At 43.5% G+C, this 24,052-nt stretch overlaps 1 long non-coding RNA gene, 1 other non-coding gene and 1 pseudogene across 3 annotated transcripts; all 3 read right to left on the bottom strand.

Annotated features, from left to right (window-relative positions):
• Positions 1 to 276: 276 nt before the first annotated feature.
• LOC115934024 (uncharacterized) lies at positions 277 to 17,224 on the bottom strand. 2 transcript variants are annotated; one of them, XR_004069870.2, is made up of 4 exons: positions 15,705 to 17,224; positions 15,412 to 15,507; positions 1,273 to 1,430; positions 277 to 578 (listed from the first exon to the last, which is right to left on the bottom strand). It is a non-coding gene; the product is annotated as an uncharacterized lncRNA (long non-coding RNA). The 2 variants fall into 2 exon arrangements; XR_004069869.2 differs by having other exon boundaries at positions 277 to 404.
• Positions 15,592 to 15,754, bottom strand: LOC115932673 (U1 spliceosomal RNA). The gene has a single exon (XR_004068891.1). It is a non-coding gene; the product is annotated as a U1 spliceosomal RNA (small nuclear RNA).
• Positions 17,225 to 22,114: 4,890 nt separating the features above from the next.
• On the bottom strand, positions 22,115 to 22,695 carry LOC115936217 (glutamate receptor ionotropic, NMDA 2D-like; annotated as a pseudogene).
• Positions 22,696 to 24,052: the final 1,357 nt, after the last annotated feature.

The following is a 24,052-nucleotide window of genomic DNA, read 5'->3' as shown; positions in this document are numbered from 1 at the left end:
CAGGGCGCACGACTAGGACTTGTTGAATTAATCCATTGCCCCTTTAGCTTTTAGTCCTTTGAAGGGCCCTGAAAATGGAAACCATGAAATATTTTTCCACGGGGAAGTTTTGTTTTGCTTTTGAGATAGGGTCTCGCTTGGTCGCCCAGGCTGGAGTGCAGTGGCGCAAACACGGCTCACTGCAGCCTCGACCTCCCGGGGGCCATCGTCGCCTTTAGCTTTTAGTCGCTTGAAGAACCCCAAGAATAGAAATCATGAGATTTTTCCATGGGGAAGTTCTTTTTTCAAAGCGTTTATTCACGTTGATTTCTCGGCATCCCCTGGGGCGGGCAACGGGCAGGGCCTCCAGTGCACCTTTCTGCCGCGGTGGAGCCGCAGGGGCTCAGCTGGGCGGTGGTCGGATCCTGAGGCAGAAGGGCAGGAGCGGGGGAAGGGAAAAGTAAAAGCAGGGAAAGAAGCCGGGGAGCGGTGGACCAGACATCCAGACCTCCCGAAGGCCTCTTGCAGAGGCACAGGCTGGATCTTCTGGAGGTGAGAATTGTTTTTTGTTGTTGTTGTTGAAGCAGAATAGGGAGGAACTGAGGGGAAAATTGAGAGAACACGGAATAGCTCCAAACGCGAGGACCTATAACTCCCCAACAATAACATCTTCCAGAAGAACTAGACAGAAAACTAGGCATCTGGGAACCCTGAAATCCCTGGAGAAGTAGCATCATCATGACCCTCTGTGTTCCTTTTGGCAAAGGACTTGCTTCCTTTGTTTGTACAATTGTTTGTGTTTGTTAAATAAATAAAACCCTTTTCATGTATCTTTGAAAGTACATTGGCTCTATTATTTTATGGTTACAAATAATGCTGCAGTCATCATTCTTGTACACTTCTCATTGGCCACTGGTGTATTTCTATAGGGTAGAGGCCTGGAGAGCAGTTGCTCCAGCATAGTGTTTACATGGTTTTTATATCATTCCATTTTCTTTCCTTTCTTGGCTTATTATCTATAACTCTTTCTTTCATCTGGTCCACCGCTCCCTAGCTTCTTTTCCTGCTTTTGCTTTTTCAGTGATGGCTTTCGGGTTTCCAGAATACATCTTCATCAGTGCCATCAAGTGACATTCTACCTCCCCTTCTGGCCATTATGCTGGTGTTGTCATATAATTTGATTTTAGACATGTTACAAACCCCAGAATCCATTATTATTGCTTTTGTTTAATCGGTCAAATTATTTTAAAAGATTTATATAATAAGAACATATATATTTAACTATGTGCATACCAATTTCCAGTAGTCTCCATTTCTTTACGTAGATCCAGTTTTCTGTCTGGTATCCTTATCCTTAGGCCTGGAGGACTCCTTTTGCATTTCTTGCAGTGTGGGTTGCTGAATTCTTTCATTTTTTGTATGTCTTTAAATGTCCTCATTTCAGTCACATTCTGGAAAGATTTTTCATTTCAACATAGAATTCTAGGAAAACTTTATTTCTTTCAGTACTTTAGGATGTTGCCACTTTGTTTTTGTAAAACTGGCATAAAGTGGGCTTCCTGTACTTGTTATACAATTTTTGGAATGTGTATTTAAATTAAAAACATTAAAATGGGCTGGACGAGGTGGTTCATGCCTGTAGTCCCAGCACTTTGGGAGGCGAACACAGGAAGATCAACTGAGGCCCAGAGTTGGAGACCAGTGTGGGCAAGATAGCAAGACCCTGTCTTTCATACACACACACACACACACACACATGTACATACATTGTGAATGTCCTAGATTCATCTTAAGTTCCACCAACAGTGCACTTAAAGTAAAATGTGCCCAACCTGAGGGACAAACCTATCTGCTGACGTGCAGTTTGTGTTTGTGAGACATTCTCAACAGCATTTGCTTTCCCTAGCATAGCGGTTTTTGTGTTTTCCTCATACCTGAATGTCTTAACTGCAAAACCTGTCAGAAATCATTTCCTTTGCCAAAAGATTCTAAAATACTTTCTTTTTTGAGATCAGCTCACTGCAACTTCCACTTCCCACGTTCACAGGATTCTCCTGCCTCAGCCTCGCAAGTAGCTGGGACTACAGGCCAGTGTCAATACACCTGGCTAATTTTTGTATTTTTAGTAGAGACGGAGTTTCACCATGTTGGCCAGGCTGGTCTCGAACTCCTGACCTCAAGTAATCCGCCCGCCTTGGCCTCCCAAAGTGTTGGAATTACAGGCATGAGCCACCGTGCCTGGCCTAAAATACTCTTCCTTCAAGTAAAAGTGCATTAAAAACAAACTTCTCAGTTGCATCCCTGGAATCCATAGAAAGCCCGGGAGAGACAATCAAGTGCTACAGGATCAAGCGCTAAACAGGAGAGGACAAAGCATGGCTTCCTCACTAGGAGTCAGGGCAAAGTTATCTGCTTTGGTCTCCAATGGAGACTGGAACTCAGTGCCTTCAGATAGGAAATCTCCTAGGATTTCCTTCTTTCCCTTTGATCTACTCCCAACGCTCCTTTTCTGTTTCTTCAAGAACTTTTTGGGATCCCTAATGTGCAGGATCTAAGGGTCTGGTGCCCTTCTCTACCCTCCCTGCCTGGGTGTCTTCGGCACCCAAGCTCACCCAGAATGTTACCACCTGCAGGAGACAGCAAGAGGACCAAGGAGGGTGGAGGGTGCAATGGGAACCACAGAGTCACTATGTACCTGTGCCTCGTGGGCTCCTAGCAAATTGAATAAATGCCCCGTGAAGCTTCTCTGCAGGTCACAAGGAAAGGGTGGCTGCCGACTAGGTGGGAGAAGCATCAAGAAGAATCAGGAGGATCTGGCCTTACCCCTGGGCCTTGAAGACAGGCCTGGCTAGGCTGATTTTGATGGGTAGGCCCAAAGAAAAAGTGCAAGAGTGGCCCAAACCCTGACCCCGAGGTTAAGGCTTTCAAATATCTGATCATTTTGATGTCAGTCAGTAGAATCCATCCTGCCTTTATCAGGAGACTCCTTTGCCAACATTTAGAGATCTGGGATTCCTGCTGCTTGCTGCACAGAAAGCCAATCACTGAGATGATTATTGCAAAGGAAGGGGCTTTAATAGGGTGCTGCAGTGGGGGAGATGAGAACTCAGTCTCATATCCATCTCCCTGACCAATCAAAACTAGAGGTTTAGATGGCAGGGAAGAAATGTAACAATGTGTAAGAAAACAGGAACTAGAGAGGAACAAGGAAGCAATCACGATGAATGAGAGGTCCCAGCGTCTCATTGTCTGGATGAATTTCAGTTCCTTGATAGCTTTTTTGAGAGGCCTGAAGGTCGTTTCCTGAGGAAGGAACTCAGATAAAACAAATATTAAGTTTCAAGCTGTAAGACCAGAAGGGTCCATTTCTAGGATTATCCAAAAAAGCTACATAGGAGACTATTGGGTGGTTTTCAGACCAAGAAAGAAAAAGATTGTGCAGACCAAAGTCTGCAGTTAACCAAAGAAAAAACATAATTTTCTGACCAATAGGATGTATGGGGCCAGAGAACGACCAGCCTATAGAAGAACTGCTTTTTGTCCTGAGCATAGGGGAAGGATGAAGTTGCACCAACTAAGGTAGAATTAAGCTGCAGATGGGGAAAAATCTGGATTTTGGTTCAGAGCCCTGGGGTCTTCCTCGAAAGTCTCTTTCCTTGAAAAAGGAACACTGTCTCAGTTTCTGTATCTCTCTAAGTCCTTTTGGAGGTTGAGGATGCTGAGGTCTTGGTGCTTGGCCCCCTTTAACCCTGAGTGCTTCCCCTCCTGCAGGGCAACCTGGCCTAGTACCCAGGCCCCAGCTCTGGTGACCATTTCCCCCAAAGGCCATTTCTAGGTCAGTTGTGAGGTACAGGCAGGACAGGGCAACTCGTTCTGAGATTTTTGGCCCTGGAAGGCCTTGAGCACTGTGGTTCTGCAGAACCACTGTCTCTCTCTTTTGGAGAAAGCAGGGAGGAAATGACCTGTGTGGAGGGAAGCAAGGGCTGCACCTGCACAGGGGAGCTGAGGCAAGCAGGGCAGTTCCAGTCAATGTAAAGGACACTTGTCATCTAAGAGATTGGGCTGTTATTATTAATTTTGAATTTTGTTAGTATGAACTGCAGGGAAATTTGTCTTCTTACTTGTAGGAACCTCACAAGACCTCTCATCTTATATTCCAGGGAGAATTGCTGTGTATTATACAAACACATAGGTGAGACTGCCATTCTGACCTGCAGGCCTCAATGCCCTGTGCATGGGCACCAGGGCACCAGTAAAGCCCTTCCCATACAAAGAGCAAGCGTGTTATGTCCACAACCCAATGGCACCAGTTCCAAGTACAATTTCTACTTGGCTCTATGAGCTGAGTACACGTTCCCCCCAGCACAGAAATCCTACAAACTCCCGTGAATGCTATGGTGAAAAGTAGGGGCTGTCCAGGTGTGATGGATCACACCTGTAATCTCAGCAGTTTAGAAGGCCAGGGCAGGGAGGATCACTTGAGTCCAGGAGTTGGAGACCAACCTGGGCAACATGGCGAAACTTCAACTCTTAAAAAAACAAAACAATAACAACAACAACAAAAGAACAGAAATTAGCCAGCCATGGTGGCTCATGCCTGTGCTACTCCAGAGGCTGAAGTGGGAGGAATGCTTGAACCAAGATCCCACCCGATACAATGAGACTCCATCTCAGGGAAAAAGACAAACAAACAAACAAAAAGAGGCTGTGTAAGAGGTGATTCTGGGGACAGCAGAAAAACACTGAGGTTTTCAAGTGGTGTTAAAAGCCAGTGGGCCCTGGGAACCATTGAGCAATCTACAAAGCAGGGAAGCCTAGATCCCTGAGCCCTGCCTGCCAAGTACCACCGCAGCTAATGTGAGAGACCTCCCCCACAGAGACTGAAATTTGCCTCCCGAGGAAACAAGTGACTACAGACATCTGTCCCAGGACAGTAAACAAGAAAACAAGGCAAAAACAAAAACAGCTGACCACACCATACAATCACGGAGACCAAGCCTGCGACTATAGGAGAAAAAAAAAATGATGTCTATTATTCATACCATCAAAGACCAGGGTAAAGTGCGAACACAGTCCCCCACTACTGTTGCGGGAATCAGGAGACCAGAGAGACCAATTGATGGAACAGGAGGATTTTGAGTGCACTCTGGCCTAGTAGATTAACATCCAAAGCCTGAGCCTCGAACAAAGACAGGGCTTGACCTTTTTTTTTTTTTTTTTTTTTTTTGGCAGAGTCTCGCTCTGTCACCCAGGTTGGAGTGCAGTGAGGATCTCGGCTCACTGCACGCTCCGCCTCCCAGATTCACGCCATCCACCTGCCTCAGCCTCTGGAGTAGCTGGGACTACAGGCTGCCGCCACCACGCCCGGCTAATTTTTTTGTATTTTTAGTAGAAATGGGGTTTCACTGTGTTAGCCAGGATGGTCTCGGTCTCCTGACCTCCTGATCCGCCCGCCTCAGCCTCCCAAAGTGCTGGGATTACAGGCGTGAGCCACCATGCATGGCCAAGGTTTGACTTTTATACACTCTTCTGAAAGGGGGGGTTGGCTAGTTCGAATTGCGTCGCGGAAATTTGCTGGCGCAAAACTCGCTGGGCAGGCTAGAGGGCTTACAGAAGCAGAAAGAAGGCAGTTAATCAAACTGACAGGTCTTGCAACGCAAGCATAGCTGGTGACTTGCAGCTGCACTGAAGGGAAGTCAGGAACTTACAAAACCAGAAATGGTAAGGGGGAAAGAGAAGGTAGTAAAGGCATTTGTTTTTTCCTCTTATCCTTATCCGTGCTAGGGGCGGACTGTGTAGACAGAGTCTCTGGAACTCATTCCCTGGGGCTCTGGCTTTTCAGACAGTGTTATCAAGGATCTGCTAGGGCTCTATCTATTGCTGGTCTTGGAGTAAGTCAAGTACTGTGAAGCTCAGTTATGCAGCTGAGCTTCACACATTAGGGGAAACAACAAGAGAACAGCACATCTGGAGTGCAATGGATGAGCCTCAACCTTAGGACGAATCACTTTGGTAACCATAGGATTTCCCCTGCCAGATAAGTGGCAGTCCACATACCTCTGCCCTGCCACAGCTCCATATGCCTCACCCTTTACACCCACGGTCACTTGCCCCGAGAACCACCCCCGCCTATCCCCAACCACCCCAAGCCCTCCTAGCCCTAACACATAGCTGGGACTCTCACATCCACCCAGCGGTCCTGGACTTGCTCCTACAGCACGGGAAATTCTCCCTGGCGAAGCAGCAGCCTTGTGCTGCCTCATCTACACAGAAATGCCCTATCGGTGATGTCACCGACAGTGCCTTTCCCAGTCCCCTTCTGTTCTTCCGCCCCACCCTCTGCCACTCAGCCGACCAACACTGCCGGAGCAGGCGGGGGAAGTGACGTCTGCCTGTCCCTCCTTTCCCTCCCGCCTTGTCCTTTGGGGAGGTGCGCCGAGACCCCGCATCTAGTATCTCCCAAAGAGGTGACTACTTAACCTGTGCCCTGCGGAGGACCCTTCTGGCGGCCAGCTGGAAGCCTGTGCACCCGTCTTCAAATAAAGGCTTTTTATTCGCAGACTAGAACGTTTAGGATTACAAAGAAAACTGGTTCCTTTCAAACCTGGTTATGTTTGTGAAATAGCATTCCGCTTAAAATTGGAAGCCCTTCAATATCAGGGAGAAATCATATCTATGAAACTAGAGAGGCAAACCAGCCATCCTTACTGGTTTTACCAGTAGTAGTGTTATAAAGAAAGTTGTCTGATTTCATGAATCTTGTAGGTTTGGTTTTTTGTTTTTCAAATACAGTACTGTACAAAAAGGAAGCGGAATGTGGTTGCAGTCTTAATGTAATGCCTCTCTGGGCCTGAGAATTTGAAAAGGCTCACACTCCTCATAAAAGTTCTCTTCTTCGCCGGGACGGACAGTGGCTCACGCCTGTAATCCCAGCATTTTGGGAGGCCGAAGCGGGTGGATCACCTGAGGTCAGGAATTCGAGACCTGCCTAACATGGTGAAACCCCGTCTCTACTGCATGGGAAATATTTATGTATATGCAACAAAAGGTATTTGCCACCACACATACATCTCCCTGCTCAGCTAAATATGTCATCTAAAGTGATGTGATTATCTAGTACAACCTTAGCCAGTGAATAAATAGCTTTTTATTGAGCTGCAAAAGAGGCTGCAGTTTCAACAGCAGTGTTTTTCTTTCTTTTTCTTTCGAAGACAGTGTCTGGCTCTGTGGCCCAGGCTGGAGTGCAGTTGTGCCAGCACAGCTCACTGCAGCCTCGAACTCCTGGGCTTAAGTGATCCTCCTGCCTCAGCCACAGAGTCACTGGGATTACAGGCCAGAGCCACCATGCCTGATTTTCATCAGCAATGTTTCCTGAGGTTACAGAAAGATTTGTAATCCTGGGAGGAAACAGTCCCCTGAAGCAAAGTGTTCTCCCCCAAAAATGCAAGGAGCTATCTTCTTGATAGCCAGGCAGATAATTCTCAGGTCTTGCCCCACAGAATCTCTATCAAAAATAGAGCGGTGGTCATGACTAGTGAAAAGTTTGAGGGAACTCGCCCAATGTTGGGTTTCTTCAGAAATATATATATATTTACGTAAATATATATTTATATATAATATATATAAATATATATATATATTTATATAATATATATAAATATATATATAATATATATTTATATAATATATATAAATATATATATAATATATATTTATATAATATATATAAATATATATATAATATATATTTATATAATATATATAAATATATATATAATATATATTTATATAATATATATAAATATATATATAATATATATTTATATAATATATATAAATATATATATAATATATATAAATATATATAATATACATAAATATATATTATATATAATATATATAAATATATATTATATATATAATATATATATATAATATATATAAATATATATAATATACATAAATATATATTATATATAATATATATAAATATATATTATATATAATATATATTATATAATATATAAATATATATTATATAATATATAAATATATATTTATTTACGTAAATACATATTTATATATTTATTTACGTAAATATATATTTATATATATTTATTTACGTAAATATGTACTTACATATTTATTTACGTAAATATGTACTTACATATTTATTTACGTAAATATGTACTTACATATTTATTTACGTAAATATGTACTTACATATTTATTTACGTAAATATGTACTTACATATTTATTTACGTAAATATGTACTTACATATTTATTTACGTAAATATGTACTTACATATTTATTTACGTAAATATGTATTTATATATATTTATTTACGTAAATATGTATTTTTATATATTTATTTACGTAAATATGTATTTTTATATATTTACGTAAATATGTATTTTTATATATTTATTTACGTAAATATGTATTTTTATATATTTATTTACGTAAATATGTATTTTTATATATTTACGTAAATATATATATAAATATATATAAATATATATCCAAATATCCTAAAAGACACTGCCCTTCATCATTCCATACTGTTAGACATTTATAGGACCATGGATGGTGATCTCCAGACAAAAATAAATGCTGGTGCAGAACAGGTAAGTGTACTATAATTTGAGTACATCAGCTTTTGGGCATTTTAAACCATGGGTCAGACATGTTAGAGCAAGGGGCCAGGTTGATAGCAAGAGGGAGTGTTTTCCTTTTAATTTTCCAACAGCAAAGTGATGTTTGCCACTGTCATTTCAGAGTGATATGACAATTTGTTGTTGTTGCTTGGTTTTGTGGGGTTTTTTGTTTGTTTGTTTGTTTTTGACACAAGGTCTCACTGTCACCCAGGCTGGAGTGTGGTGGCATGATCAGGGTTTACTTCTGCCTTGATCTCACGAATTCAAGCAAACCTCCTTACTAATCCTCCCAGGTAGCTGGGACTACAGGTGCGTGACACCACACCCTGGGGTGTGAACTGGGATTTGATGTTTTCAGTTGGCTCCCTAATGGAATAGGTTCCCTTACTATTCTGGAATACAGATTGTCATTCTCATGTGCATTATATTTCTGCTACCCTGCTAATTTTCTTTCTTTTTTTTTTTTTTCTTTTTAAGATGAAGTCTTGCTGTGTTGCCCAGGCTCTATCACAGTGGCAGGATCTCGGCTCACTGCAACATCCACCTCCCGGGTTCAAGTGATTCTTTTGCTTCAGCCTCCTGAGTAGCCACCCGGCTAATTTTTGTATTTTTAGTAGAGACAGGGTTTCACCATGTTGGCAGGGCAGTCTCAAACTCCTTACCTCAAGTGATCCACCTGCCTCGGCCTCACGAAGTGCTGAGATTACAGGCATGAGCTACCATGCCTGGCTCTCAAACCATTTTGAGTAAGCAAAGACAGATTTGTCTGGCTTTTTAGTACATTGCTGAATTAGCCTCCAATCTATATTTTTAGGAAGGACCTGGGGAATGGCAACATGGAGATATTTGGCTAAAATGTGAAACTTTCATGTTCTGCTTCAGTCTCTTTTTGAAAATCCTTCCAATTTGCCTTTTGCAACCAGTTAGTGGCCTTGCCTTCTTCACCATCATGTGAATTAATTGATAAAGGTCAGAATATTTGGGCTCAAAGATTTCAACAGTTAAGTCAAATATTCTGCCAAACCCTGTGGGATCTTGGAGCCTGCTTTAGAAACAGAAGAGCAAAACGTATTTAAATTTAGATCAGGGAAGTCCTTTATAATCTTAATTCACGTTTTGGTGAAGCGGTATACACAATGGTAGGCTCTCCTCTTCCTGTGGGTTTGGGTTTTACCTTGAAAGGGGCTGTCAGAACAGAAGTTTCAGGGAAGGGGCCAGAGCCCTGGGGACTTTCCTCAGGTGATGGTAATGGAAGAAGAGGCAAGGCAAGCCAGGAAGGCTCAGGTAAGAAAGACTATACAGGTGCAGGGGCAGGAGGAAAAGGAGCAGTTGGAGGCGAAAGAGACAAAGCCTCCTCAATATTTCTCAATTCAGAAAATGTCAGTTTATCTCTTTCAGCTTATTTCCTCAATGGAGGCAATTTTCTCAGTTCTTTTAGAAATTTTAGAAATTTAGAAATTTCTAGGTCTCATTGGAAGTAAGTCTCCCATTTAATTTGTCTGGTTGTAAAACCAAATTTCTCTCCCTTTTTTTTTTTTTTTTTTTTTTTTTTGAGACAGGGTCTCACTATGTCACCCAGACTGGAGTGCAGTAGTGTGATCTCAGCTCGCTGCACACTGCACTCACTGCTTGCTGCATGACAGCCAGTAAGTCCAGGGACAAGGTGTAGGGGCAGGGAAGGTGACTTTATTCCAGAGAGCCACCAAACTGAAGAGATGGTGAACTAATATTCTAAAGAACCATCTTAAATTAATACGATTTTCAGGCTCCTTGTACGTTAGGGAAGGGAGGAAGAAGGAGGTGGTTGAGGTGAAGAGGTCTGACAATGACAGACTTATGGGCTGCAGTGAGAGCCAAAGGGGATGGTGAAAATTCTTTTTTTTTTTTTTTTTTTTTTTTTGAGACGGAGTCTGGCTCTGTCGCCCAGGCTGGAGTGCAGTGGCGCAATCTCAGCTCACTGCAAGCTCCGCCTCCCGGATTCACGCCATTCTCCTGCCTCAGCCTCCCGAGTAGCTGGGACTACAGGCGCCCGCCACCACGCCCGGCTAATTTTTTGTATTTTTAGTAGAGACGGGGTTTCACCATGTTAGCCAGGATGGTCTCGATCTCCTGACCTCGTGATCCGCCCGCCTCGGCCTCCCAAAGTGCTGGGATTACAGGCGTGAGCCACCGCGCCCGGCCAAAAAAAATTCTTTGTCTTTTGTCAGGTCACAATGCTCTTATAAATCTTCAACATAACACTGTTACTTGTGCATACAACCTCTTTATCTTCTCAGGAGTCAGTTTGGGGAAGGGATTATGATCATCTGTGCTTTAAAGTTAAACTGTAAGCTAAATCCCTCCCATAGATAGCTCGGGAGCGGCCTATCTGCAGAAATAAGAAAAAGCAGTTAGCCTGAAAGATATCACCACAGGGTAGGAAGGGTTAGGAGCAAAATGCAGTAAGTCATGCTAGGCCTCCTTTTCATTGTTGTGTATTTAATTTACTTGAACACATAATTTTAATTTTATATATATATATATATATATATTTTGAGACAGAGTCTCACTCTGTCACCCAGGCTGGAGTGCAGTGGCATGATCTTGGCTCACTGCAACTTCTGCCTCCCTGGTTCAAACAATTCTCCTGCCTCAGCCTTCTGAGTAACTGGGATTACAGGAGCCCACAACCATGCCTGGCTAATTTTTGTATTTTTAGTAGAGACAGGGTTTCACCATGTTGGCCAGGCTGGTCTCGAACTCCTGACCTTGGGCTCCCAAAGTGCTGGGATTACAGGCATGAGTCACTGCGCCCAGCCTAACTAAGATCATTAAACCATTCTAATTTGTCAAAAGAGTCACACTGATTTTTGAAAAATAATGTAATGGGCTGGGTGCAGTGGCTCACGCCTGTAATCCCAGCACTTTGGGAAGCCGTAGAGGGCAGATCACAAGGTCAGGAGTTTGAGACCAGCCGGACCAACATGGTGAAACCCCATGTCTACTAAAAATACAAAAATTAGCCAGGTGTGGTAGTGTGCGCCTGTAATCCCAGCTACTCAGGAGGCTGAGGCAGGAGAATCACTTGAACCCGGGAGGCAGAGGTTGCAGTGAGCTGAAATTGCACCACTGCACTTCAGCCTAGGCAAGAGTGAGACTCCATCTCAAAAATAAAATAAAATAAATTTAAAAAAAACATAATGAATTTTTTCATGTCTTTATATATTAAATATTTACATTATTTAAATTGTTCAAAAGCATCAAAGATTCCTCTCTATCAACTTCATTTCATTTATTTTATTGTACCAAACTATCAAGACCATTAATTTAATCTACAGCTAAATCTATTATTTTTTCATGTTAGAAATTCCACAAGAAAATTTTTCCCTAATGAAACCTCACATTTCAAGCATAAGTAGGCTGGGCGAGGTGGCTCACACCTGTAATCCCAGCACTTTGGGATGCTGACAGGTGCATAACTTGAGGTCAGGAGTTTGAGACCAGCCTGGAAAAAATGGTGAAACCCTGTCTCTACTAAAACTATAAAAATTAGCTGGGCATGGTGGCATGCGCCTGTAATCCCAGCTACTCTGGAGGCTGAGGCAGGGAAATAGTTTCAACCTGGGAGGCGGAGCTTGCAGTGAGCTGAGATCGCACTACTGCACTCTAGCCTGGGCTACAGAGCAAGACTCTGCCTCAAAAATAAATAAATAAATAAGCATAAGTAGTAAAAAAGTAAAATGAAATAAAAAATAAGGCACAGTGTCTTGCTCTGTTATCCAGGCTAGAGTGCAGCAGGGCAATCATAGCAGACCAACTTGGAACTTCTGGGCTTAGGCAATCCTCCTGGTTCAGCTTGCCTTGCATTTTTTTAGAGATGGGGTCTTGCCCTGTTGCCCAGGTTGGTCTCCAGCTGCTGGCCTAAAGCAATCCTTCCACCTCAGCCTGTTGAGTTGCTGGGAGTACAGGCACAAGACATGCAGCCTAGCATTGTAGTAAAACAATTTTCAACAAATTCTTAATTTTCTTTATTTTTCTTTTTTTTTTTTTTTGAGTTGGGCGTCTTACTCTTTCACCCAGGCTGGAGGGCAGTGGTGCAATAATAGTTCACTGCAGCCTGCCTCAGTCTCCCTAGTAGCTGAGATTACAGTCATGCATTATCATGCCCAGCCAACTTTAAAAAAATTAGCTAATACTTAAAAATTTGTAGAGACAGGGGTTTCACTATGTTGCCCAGGCTGGTCTTCAACTCCTAACCTCAATTGATTCTCCCTCCTCAGCCTCCTAAAGTGCTGGGATTGCAACCATGAGCCACCATACCTGGCTTAATTTTCTTATTTTAATCTTATGTAAGTGATTATTATTGTTCCTAAGATAATTGGGGCAGTGACTCCTTTAAAATTTTAGAGACCTAATTTATCTATTCACTTCACTGAAAGAGTATGCCAATTTGTTTCATGAGAAAATACCCTATATTCATAAAGCAGGAAAATTCCTTCCACCAAACTAGGGGGCATTCTAAAGAAACAAATTTTGCTAAGTAACATCACTTAAGGTGAAAACAGAGACAATGGTATCTATTAACAGCGTTTATCAGTGAAGGAAATAAACTGAAAATATTAACATCATTAGATCCTTGGAGGGCCTTCATTGCTGAAAAATCTGAGTAGTATTGTGATACCCTTTTGAGTCCGGCAGGACATTCTCTTTCCAGGGCATATAACAACGGGTGAATAATTTCCTTTCATTCATTTTCATTAAGGGCTGAACTTCCTTAATGTTCTGGAGATTATTAAATTTGATTTGTATAGTTGTGAAAAGTGCTCATATTGCTGATTCCATTGCTTATATGTGATCATATAAATCTTTTCTCTCCTTTGTGTAGTGTGGTTTAAACTTAATCCTTAAAGGACATGTATTTGAATTTTTCAGCTGGTTAGAAACCTGAATATACCAATCAAAGAAAACTGCTCCTTACATGCTACAGATTTAGTTTTCTTCTTGTACTAAGATGTCTTTTAGATATAGTAAATTTGTTAAAGCCAAGAGCTCCTATGGAACGAAGTTGGATGGGAGGGGGGACGTGGAGTAGTAAGATCACCCTTGTAACAGAGATGCCACTCTTGCAGATATTGACAACTATTGGGCCCATAAAACTTTTACCAAACATTGGAAAGACAAGATATGGACAGCTTATTATTGCTGCAGTCTCAAATATCAGGAAATACCATTATTCTCAGGACAATAAATAGACAATAAAAAAGACTCACAGACCAGATTAGCTGTCCAAACAGGGAGTGGATCCTTATCAACACAACCCAACAGAGATTGTCCCCAGAAATTCACTTCATAACATCAAAACCAAAAACCCACACTGATGGCAAAAAATAATGATGCAATAATGAGAGAGAGAGAGAGAGAGAGAGAGAGAGAGACCTGTCCTATAGCCATACTTAGTGGGTAAAAGCCAAAGAGCTCAATTTCTGCTCATGATACTTAATAGAACAGAGGGAACATGAGCCAATAGCTCATTGGGTTCAGATACGCACCAAGTGCCTGTTGGATGCAGGATTCTACTGTCTCCTATAATATGTCTCAGGTGAACTAATTTTTTTTTTTTTTTTTTTTTTGAGACAGAGTCTCGCTCTGTCGCCCAGGCTGGGGTGCAGTGGCGCGATCTGGGCTCACTGCAACCTCCGCCTCCCGGGTTCACACACACCACCACGCCCAGCTCCTTTTTTTTTTTTTTTTTTTTTTTTTAGTAGAGACAAGAGTTTCGCCATGTTGGTCAGTCTAGTCTCGAACTCCTGACCTCAGGTGATCAGAAGTAGGTGAGGTCAGAAAACATACCCTGGGAGAGGCTGGCACAGTGCCCAGAACCGCCATCGCTAGGCCTGGGGTTTTCTTCTGTAGTAGAATACTAGCATTCATGTAGTGCAGGGACAAAACCAATTAGATACTTCTGGGAGTTAAAGAGAGATGAATTTACAGTGCCATTTGAGAAGGGGTTTTAGGGAATTTGCCAGGGTACTGACGCGTGTCAGGTGTAAATCGCAGGTTGAGAGAGCTAAGTATTTTCTGTCCATGAAGGTGATAAGCGAGGGCCTGAAGAAAGAGGGAGGGGGAGGACACTGGCGCCAGAAATAGGAAAGGGCTGCTTGCGGGTGGGAAGGATGGGTCGGGGTGCTATCTAGAAAGTTGCCTGGCAATGGATGTAGGATGTGGAAGCGAGACATCAAACAAGAAGCTGTCGCTCAAATGAAGTCTGAAGCAAGACTAGATATGTAAGCGGCAGGAGATAGTAGGGAAACTGGACCCGGCTCCTCGTAAAACTTCCCGCCTTATATTTCAGGGAGGATCGCAGGGCATTTCGGCCAAGACATGTGAGACTGCGGTTCTGACCTGCGGGCCTCAGTGAATTGCGTTAGGGCACCCGGGCTCCGGGAGAGCCGTTCCCCTCCACAAAGTAAGCGTGTTATGTCTACAACCCAACGGGGACACTAAGAGCCCCAAAGGCCCTGCTTTCTTCCCAAAGAACAGCCTCCGTCTGCGTACTTTGTACCTGGCTCTATGAGGTGAGAACACATTCACCGCTAGCACAGAAATCCTACAAACTCCTGTAGGGACTGCAGTTAGAAGCAGAGGCTGTATAAAAGGTGACTGGGTGCTAGGGAAAAACACGAAGATTTTTACAGATCGTGAGAACCCAAGACACTGGAGACCATGAACCAATCTCTGCAAAAAACAGCCCCACCTAGAAACGGAAAAGCTGTACGGCCTTGACGCTAGTTACCTTGTGTTACAACAGCTGACGGTTCTTATTTCTCCTCCTCCGGCAGAGTCGACATGTTACTTCCTATTCCCCAGCCTTCCACTGTAAGAATAACACCTGGGACGCAACCCAAGACACAAAGCAACAAAAGAAAAAAATAACTGTTAGCGTACAGGTTACTTTTTAAAGCACAAAAACAATCAGGCGAAAACGCGAACGCAGTCCCCCACCACCACAAATTATGCAGCCAAGTTTCTCGCATGTGGGAAAATCGCAGGGATCAGCACATCCAGAGTACAGCTGATAATCCTCACCCTGAAAAACCACTTTCGTAAGTATAGTACCTCTCCTGACAGGGAAATATAAGCCTCTGCAACTCCACCCCGCCGCAGCCTCATACACCTCACCCTTTACACGCACGGTCACTTGCCCAGCGCATCCCCGAGCCCTCCTAGCCCTGACACACAGCTGTGACTCTCAGGTCCGACCAGCGGTCCTGAACCCGCTCCCACGGCACGGAAACTCCTTCGTGGCGAAGCAGCAGGTGGGGAAGCAGCAGCCCCTGCGCTGCCTCATCTACATAGAAGTCGCCCTATCCGTGATGTCACCGACAGTGCCTTTCCCAGTCCCCGTCTGCCTTTCTACCGCTCAGCCGACCAACCCGCTGTCTCAGCCGGCAAGGGAAAATGAAGTCTGCCTCTCCCTTTTTCCCTCCCGCCCCCGCATCTGTTCTCGCCCAAAGAAGCTTGTCCTTAGCCTGCGTTGCGGAGCAAACTTTCGGCGGCCAGATGGAGCCTGGGCACCCTTCTTCAAATAATGGCTTTTAATTCGCAGACTAGAACGTTTAGGATTACAAAAGAAACCAATTCTCTTCACATCCTTGTCCTTGGGAGGTGGCATTCCGCTTGAAATTGGAAGCCGTTTAATATCAGAGAGAAACCATATTTATGAAAGTAAAGAGACTGCTCAGATGACTGCAAACCAGCCTTCCTTACTGATTTTATCACTGGTAATGTTATAAAGACAGTTGTACAGTTTCACGAATCTTGTAGGTTTTTTTTTTTTTTGAGGTTGTTGGGTTTTTTTTTCCAAATTCAGTATTGTAGAAAAATATGCTGCCCCAGAAGAGATGATTGGACACATGGTGTTGGACTTTGTCATCTCTTGCACAGCCATCTCCAGACCTTAGTGCTTACCTCATGTTAGTTTTTTATATTCTGCAAAGACAAAACCAAAATAATCCAAATTTGACACAAATACTTGGGATACATCTTATTTGAGATGTTTAACAAATGTCTGGATCATCTTTTCTTATATTGGATTATAACGCAGGAAACACTGTGAAATAAGCAAAGTTGGAATGCCCAAGTCAAAGACCATTTGAATATTTACAAGTAGATTTGAGACAGGAATAATACAGGGTGGTCACAGGCTAACAAATTATAGGCAGCAGATTTACACGACTTGAGGCTATGGGCTGATAAGACGCTGAAAAACCGGAGTGTGGACCAAGCTGGCTAAGACTGACTGGACCCAATGTGGTGCTGGATTTGATGTAGGTTTTACCGAGGCCCTCATTATATGCTCATTAACATACTAAGTCACACACCCACCAGTGCCATGACAGTTCTGAGACCAATATGTGATGTAAAAATGGATGGCACCACAGTTCTGAGAAATCTCCACCTTTACCCAGGAATTTTCATGACTATTCCACTCCTTGGTTAGAGAAACCAATCAAGATGAAACCCCAGAACCCATTGTTCTCTGTCGGGTATGCCCGAACTCCCCTTTCTTGAGTGTGTACTTTTTGCTTTGCAATAAATCTCTTCTTTCACTGTTTGCTGACTCATCCTTGACTTTGTTCTTGAGATGGTGTCAAGAGCCTGGACACCACAGCTGGAGTCGAGATCCCACTAGTGTCCGGGGACTTTCCCCAGGCCACCAGTATCAGATTCTATTCCATTGCTCAAATCACAAAACATCGAGTGGAGAGTTCTCCTTGGAGACCATAAAGTAAAGATTCTGTGGCATGGTGGCCAGTTAGGCCACTGGAAGTCATGGCAAAATATAGAAAATGAGAGATTAGGTGACAGTGTAGTAATAACTGCTGAATACTAAATACTTGAGCCAGGCCCCATTCCCTGGATACTGACAGGGAGAAACATTGTCCAGGTAGTAGTGGAGAAATACTTTCTGGGTATCTGACCAGCCTTTGTGGAAAGAACTGGCACCATCCTGCAGATGTAACCGCCTGATGGGTTCTTCCTGCCCACTGTACATACAAAATCAATTCATGGAGACCGTGGCATTGAGGTAAAGAGTTTAATTGACACAGGCCAGCCACGACATGTGGGGGACAGAGTTATTACTCAAATCGATCTCACTGAAGACTTGGAAGTAAAGGGTTTTCAAAGACAGTTTGGTGGGGAGGGGGCTAGGGCTTGGGCGGTGCTGATTGTTGGGGATGAAATCACAGGGGTGTGGAAAATGGCCCTCCTGCACTGAGCCAGCTTCTGGGTGAGGGCTAAGAGACTGGTTGATTTTTGGGCCAAATGGTGCCATCCAGTAGTCAGAAATGCAAAAGCCTGAAAAGACATCTCAAGAGGCCAATCTTAGGTTCTACAATAGTGATGTTATTCACAGCGGTAATTGGGGAAGCTGCAAATCTTGTGACCTCTGGAATAATGGCTGGTAATTATTTAACGAGGCATACATCTTAGTAGAATTCAGGCCCCTTTCATCCTCCTAACTTGGTGGCCTTTCATTAGTTTTACAGGGGTAATTTAGTTTTGGGGAAGGTTATCATTTTAACCAACATTTTTGGCTGTCCCCAACCTTTTTGGCACCTGGGACTGGTTTCATGGAAGACAATTTTTCCATGGAAGGGGGTGGTGGATGGTTTCTGGATGAAACTGTTCCACCTCAGGTCATCAGGCATTAGTTACAGTCTCATAAGGAGTGCGCAATCTGGATCCCTCACATGCGCAGTTCCCAATAGGGTCCGAGCTCCTATGAGAATCTAATGCCGATGCTGACCTGACAAGAGGCGGAGCTCAGGTGGTAATGCTCCAAAGCGTGCAGCTCACCTCCTGCTTTTCAGCTGGGTTCCTAACAGGCCATGGACCAGTACCTGTCTTGTGGCCCTGGGGGTTGGGGACCCCTGATTTAAACTATAAACTCAATTTTTCCCAAAGATAGCTTGGGAGAAATTGCACAGGAATGAGCAAAGACAGCTAGCCTGTGAGGCTAGAACCAAGATGGAGTCAGCCATGTCAGATTTCTCTGATTGTCATAATTTTGCAAAGGTAGTTTCTGAGGGACTACACTGGACACTTGTTAAAAACATCAGACAGGTTTTATTGTATGTACTACAATAGACAAGAGAGACCAGCAGAGAACTGAGCTCAACCTCAAATACAGCAGGAAGAGTTGAAGATTATAGCCAATTGGCAAGATAAGAAAGTCAGTGGATGGAAAATTACTAAGAGGAACTTGATTAGCTATCAAAGGTGGTTGGGAGGACTCTTGCTAAACTAGACTCAACAGTATTCTTTTCTAAAACTGGACTTAGCAGGCCAAGAACTAATAGAGAAAAGGGCTCAGAGGAAACTACTAAGGTTTGGTCAAAGATGGAGTCCTTGTCAACTCTAAATTGAAGCTTCTGCAAATAAATGAAGACCAACCAAATGAAAAAAAGCAAAAGCTATTTATTCTGAGCTTGCTATGGCAGGGAGTCAGCCACTGTTACTTGTGTTTTGGCAGAGACTTGAAGGCAGTCAGATGGGTGAGAAAGCTTTTTAAAAAGAAAGGCTTCAGGTATGCTTCAACTGGAGGCTGTCAGTATGGTGACGCTGTAGATAGATGAAGAAAATAAAAATATTTTACCCCAGAATATATTTCTTTGGTATATTTTAAGATGGCTGTCAGAGATCCAGCAAACAGAAGTAACTCTGCAAAACTGTCTTTTGTAGGGGAAATTTACACCTGCAGAGAATCTGCATTAATCCAGCCTTCCCTTGTCAGGATTGAGAAATAAAAATAAGCCCTAGGCCCTACAACCAACTGAACGGACTCCCTCTTGGCTGACAGGACCACAGAGAAACCTTGAAAGCTGTTTCTGGCTGTGACAGGATAGGAGGTCGGACGTGCCCCCTTAAAACCCCTCCCTCACTAACTGCCATTATGAGGCAGGAGAATAGCAGAGGGAATTGGAAGTTGGATAAAAGTCAGAATGAGTAAAGGCAGAAACAGAAGCAAGGTGATGGGGCGGGAGAGCAAGAAGCAAAATAAAAGGCAGAAGTTGAGCAACCTAAACAAAAAGTAAGATTAAAAAAAGCAAGCAAGGCCGGGCACGGTGGCTCACGCCTGTAATCCCAGCATTTTGGGAGGCCAAGGCGGGCGGATTGTCTGAGGTCAGGAGTTTGAGATCAGCCTGGCCAACATGGCGAAACCCCATCTCTACTAAAAATACAAAACATTAGCTGGGCATGGTGGTGCACTCCTGTACTCCAGGCTACTCAGGAGGCTGAGACAGGAGCATTGCTTGAACCCAGGAGGCGGAGGTTGCAGTGAGTTGAGATTGCACCACTACACTCCAGACTGGGCAACAGAAAGAGACTCTGTCTCAAAAAAAAAAAAAATAGCAAGCAAGGACCCCATTGCTGGCAAGATCCAAACCAGTAAAGGGGCAGCTCCTCAGAGATAGACATGTGCATTCAAGAAAAAAAGTATCCTTAACATGACTCCATATGCTAATCAGCTCATTAAAACTCATGCATATGGACTACATATCTTGCATGTACTTAAAATTATGGGATGGAGACAATGTGCAAGCACACGAGGGCCAAAGTAACTAAGCAACCCACCTATCAATCTAAAGGCAAACACTGGCTAAAGATTAGGCATCCTTGGGAAGAGAAGAAAAAAAAACACACATAAAAAGACCCAAAGTACACCAAACTAATACTGATCTCATCTGCCACAGGTCAGCCCACTCTCCCCACTCCAAGAATGTTACTGTGCTTAATAAACTTTTGCTTTGCTTTGCTGCTTTGTGTGTGTCATGTACATTCTTCGTTTGGGACACCAAGAGCCTGGAACTGCATGGCACCATCTGGTAAGAATTAGGATTTTTTTTTCCTAAGGGTTAACAAACCAACTCTTTGGAAAGACTTGCTTCACTACTGTTATCAACGAACAGCCTGATACTTTCCCTCCCTTTTGTGGTTTTGACAAAGCAAGCAAGCAAGCAGCATTCTCTCCTGATAAGAGACCACCGACCTAGGAATGATTCTGGCCAGACTACAGAGGATGTACAGTGAGAGTTTTCATGTCTTCTGCTTCAGCTTTTGATGTCAGAGGGCCACAAACTCCACTCTCAGATGATTGCTAATGCCACCATTTTATGAACATGGGCCCCATGGAGAGGCACAAAGCTCAATTGCACTTCTGCACATTTTTCCTCTTATAAATATTCATATTGGAATATTATTTGGTACTGCTTCCATGAAAGACACATTTGCAGAATGTACTCAAATTAGAAGCATTATATAAACACTATAATGTAGCAGTGGTGCATCCAGCTCTCTCTTTTTTTTTTTTTTTTTTTTTTTGAGACAGAGTTTTGCTCTTGTTGGCACGATTTCAGTTCACCGCAACCTCTGCCTCCGGGTTCAACTGATTCTCCTGCCTCAGCCTCCCGAGTAGCTGGGATTACAGGCATGTGCCACCACACCCGGCTAATTTTGTATTTTTAGTAAGGATGGGGCTTCTCCATGTTGGTCAGGCTGGTCTTGAACTCCTGACCTCAGGTGATCCGCCCGCCTCGGCCTCCCAAAGTGCTGGAATTACAGGCGTAAGCCACCACGCCCAGCCCCCAGTTGTCTATACTATACAAATATCTGCAGTGTAGACATTTCCACAATGACCAAAGATATGTGTACAAGAATGGTGACTGCAGCATTCTTTGTAATCCTAAAACCATGAAAACAACTTCATCCCAAAAACATTTTTTCTTTTTTTCTTTTTTTTTTTTTTGAGATGTAGTCACACTCTGTTGCTCAGGCTGGAGTGTAGTGATCTCAGCTCACTGCAGCCTCCACCTTCCAAGTTCAAATGATTCTCCTGCCTCAGCCTCCCAAGTAGCTGGGATTACAGGTGCATGCCACCACGCCTGGCTAAAACATTTTGAAAAGGGTTAAATAAATCATGCACAAACTGAGGAAAAATACTGTTTTCAAAAATGGTGGAGAGGATCACTATGATGATGAATAATTCCACTGGTCACATTATTAATAGAACAATCAGTAAATCCAGGCACATCCTGGAGATAGTACTGGACTCCTATTACTAAAATATGAAAAAATGGAGCCACGTAAATTACTCGTTTAAACGTATAACGGACTGAATTAGAATTTATCACACCAAAAGTGGGTTCCTAGGTATCTGTTTCAGGATCCTGAGTTACACGGGTGTAAACCCGCCATTTCAGGAGAAACCCGGTTAAGAATCGGATCGGGGAGGTGGGCTGGCCCTTGACATGGATCAGTCATAAATTAGTGGCTTGGTACTCCGGGAAGATAAAATCTTCCCCATTTGTCTAGTAATTGACAATGGGTGAATGCTTTAAAAGTTGCAATAAGCGTCCCTGGGTGGGCTCGAACCACCAACCTTTCGGTTAACAGCCAAATGCGCCAACCCATTGCGCCACAGAGACAAGCACTTTCAGTTCTAATAGGCAATATAGGAAGGGCACACTCACTAAACTTCCTCTGTCCCTTCTGTTCTCAGCGCCCGCCTGGCAGGACGACTGAGCAAGGCTTTGGAAAACCAGAGAGATTAGAGCGGTGAGTTGCGCTGGTCACGTTGGATACCTGCGCGTTAGGAGATTCTGGAGCCAGACGGAGAGCCGAATGGCCTTCGCCCGCCCTGCCCCCCTCTTGCTTCAGAAGCCCCCAGAAACTCCGCGGTGGCGACCCAGCCCGAGCCACCTGGGGTCCCAAGGGAAGCTGAACGCCTGGTGGGCTCCCGGGATGGTTCTTCCCGTTCTTTGTGCCGCCTTCACCCAGTGAAGGAGCCTGTATCCACACTGCCCAGTCGCTTTCGGGCTGCTGCGGAGCTTCCGCTGCCATCTTCGGATCCTGTGTTCCCCATGGGGGCTCCACCAGGGCAGGGGTGGTGGTGAGGGTCGCTCCTGGGTCCCCTCGCGGGGAGCAGGGTCTGGCACTCACTAAGGCGCACGACTAGGACTTGTCGAATGAATCCATCGTCTCCTTTAGCTTTTAATCCTTTAAAGAGCCCTGAGAGTGGAAATCAAGAGATTTTTTCCATGGGGAAGTTCTCTTTACAAAGCGTTGATTTCTCGGCACCCCGCGGGGCGGGCAACTGGCAGGGCCTCCGGTGGGCCTTCTGCCGGGTGGAGCTGCGGGGGCTCAGCTGGGCGGCGGTCGGTTCCTGGGGCCGTAGGGTGGGAGCGGGGGAAGGGAAAAGCAAAAGCTGGGAAAGAAGCCAGGGAGACATGAATCAGACATCCAGACCTCCTGAAAGGCTCGTGCAGACGCACAGGCGGCATTTTCTGGAAGTGAGAATTGTTTTTGTTTATCTATTGTAGCAGAATGGGGAAATGGAGAGAGAACCTGAAAGAGCCCCAAACTTGGGGACCTATTGCTCCCCAAGAATAACATCTTCCAGAACTAGACAGAAACTAAGCGTCTGGGAACCCTGAAATCCTTGGAGGAGTAGCATCATCCTGACCCTCTATGTTCCTTTTGGCAAAGGACTTGCTTCCATTGTTTGTTCGTTCAATTGTCTGTTTGTTAAATAAATAAAACTCTTTTCATATATCTTTAAAAGTACGTTGGTTCTATTATTTTATGATTACAAACAATGCTGCAGTCATCATTCTTGTACACTTGTCATTGGCCACTTGTATATTTCCATACGGTGGAGGCCTGGAGAGCAGTTGTTCCAGCGTAGTGCTTACATAGCTTTTATTTCATTCCGTTTTCTTTCCTTTGTTGCTTTATTAGCTATAACCCTTTTCTTATTTCAGTGGCTGCTTTAGGGTTTCTGGGATATGTCTTTAATTTATCACAGTCTGCTTTCAAGTGTCATTATGTCTCCCTTTCTGGCCTTTATCCTAGTGTTATGTAATTTTACTTTATGCATTATAATCCTTGTGATTCATTATTATTACTTTTATTTATTACGCCAAGTATTTTTTAAAAGATTTAAATTCTAAGAAAATGTGTAGTACATGCTTTTCTAAATGCCATTTCCAGTATTCGTTTCTTTGTATAGGCCCACATTTTTATCTGGTATCCTTTTGCCTCTGCCTGGAGGACTTTCAATAAGATTTCTTGTAACGTGGGTTGGTGAATTCTTTTAGCTTTTGTATGTTTTTCGATGTCCTTATTTCACTCACAGTTTTGAAATTTTATTTTTGCATAGAATTCTAGGTTAACTTTTTTTCTCTAGGTACTTTAAGAATGTTACCATTTATGAAGCATTGCCATTATAATATCATCTTTCTTTCCTGTGTTTGTAGGAATGGCATAAAGCCGGTTTCTTGCGGTGGTTATATAATTTTCAGAATGTGTACTTAAATTTAAAATATTAAATTTTACTAAAAAACTAAAAATATTAATCATGAACATCCTAG

Source organism: Gorilla gorilla, chromosome 1 (assembly GCF_029281585.2).
Source record: "Gorilla gorilla gorilla isolate KB3781 chromosome 1, NHGRI_mGorGor1-v2.1_pri, whole genome shotgun sequence".
Taxonomy (NCBI): Eukaryota; Metazoa; Chordata; class Mammalia; order Primates; family Hominidae; genus Gorilla; species Gorilla gorilla.
Note: the sequence above shows the minus strand (reverse complement) of the source record. Positions and strands in the feature narration are given on the sequence as shown.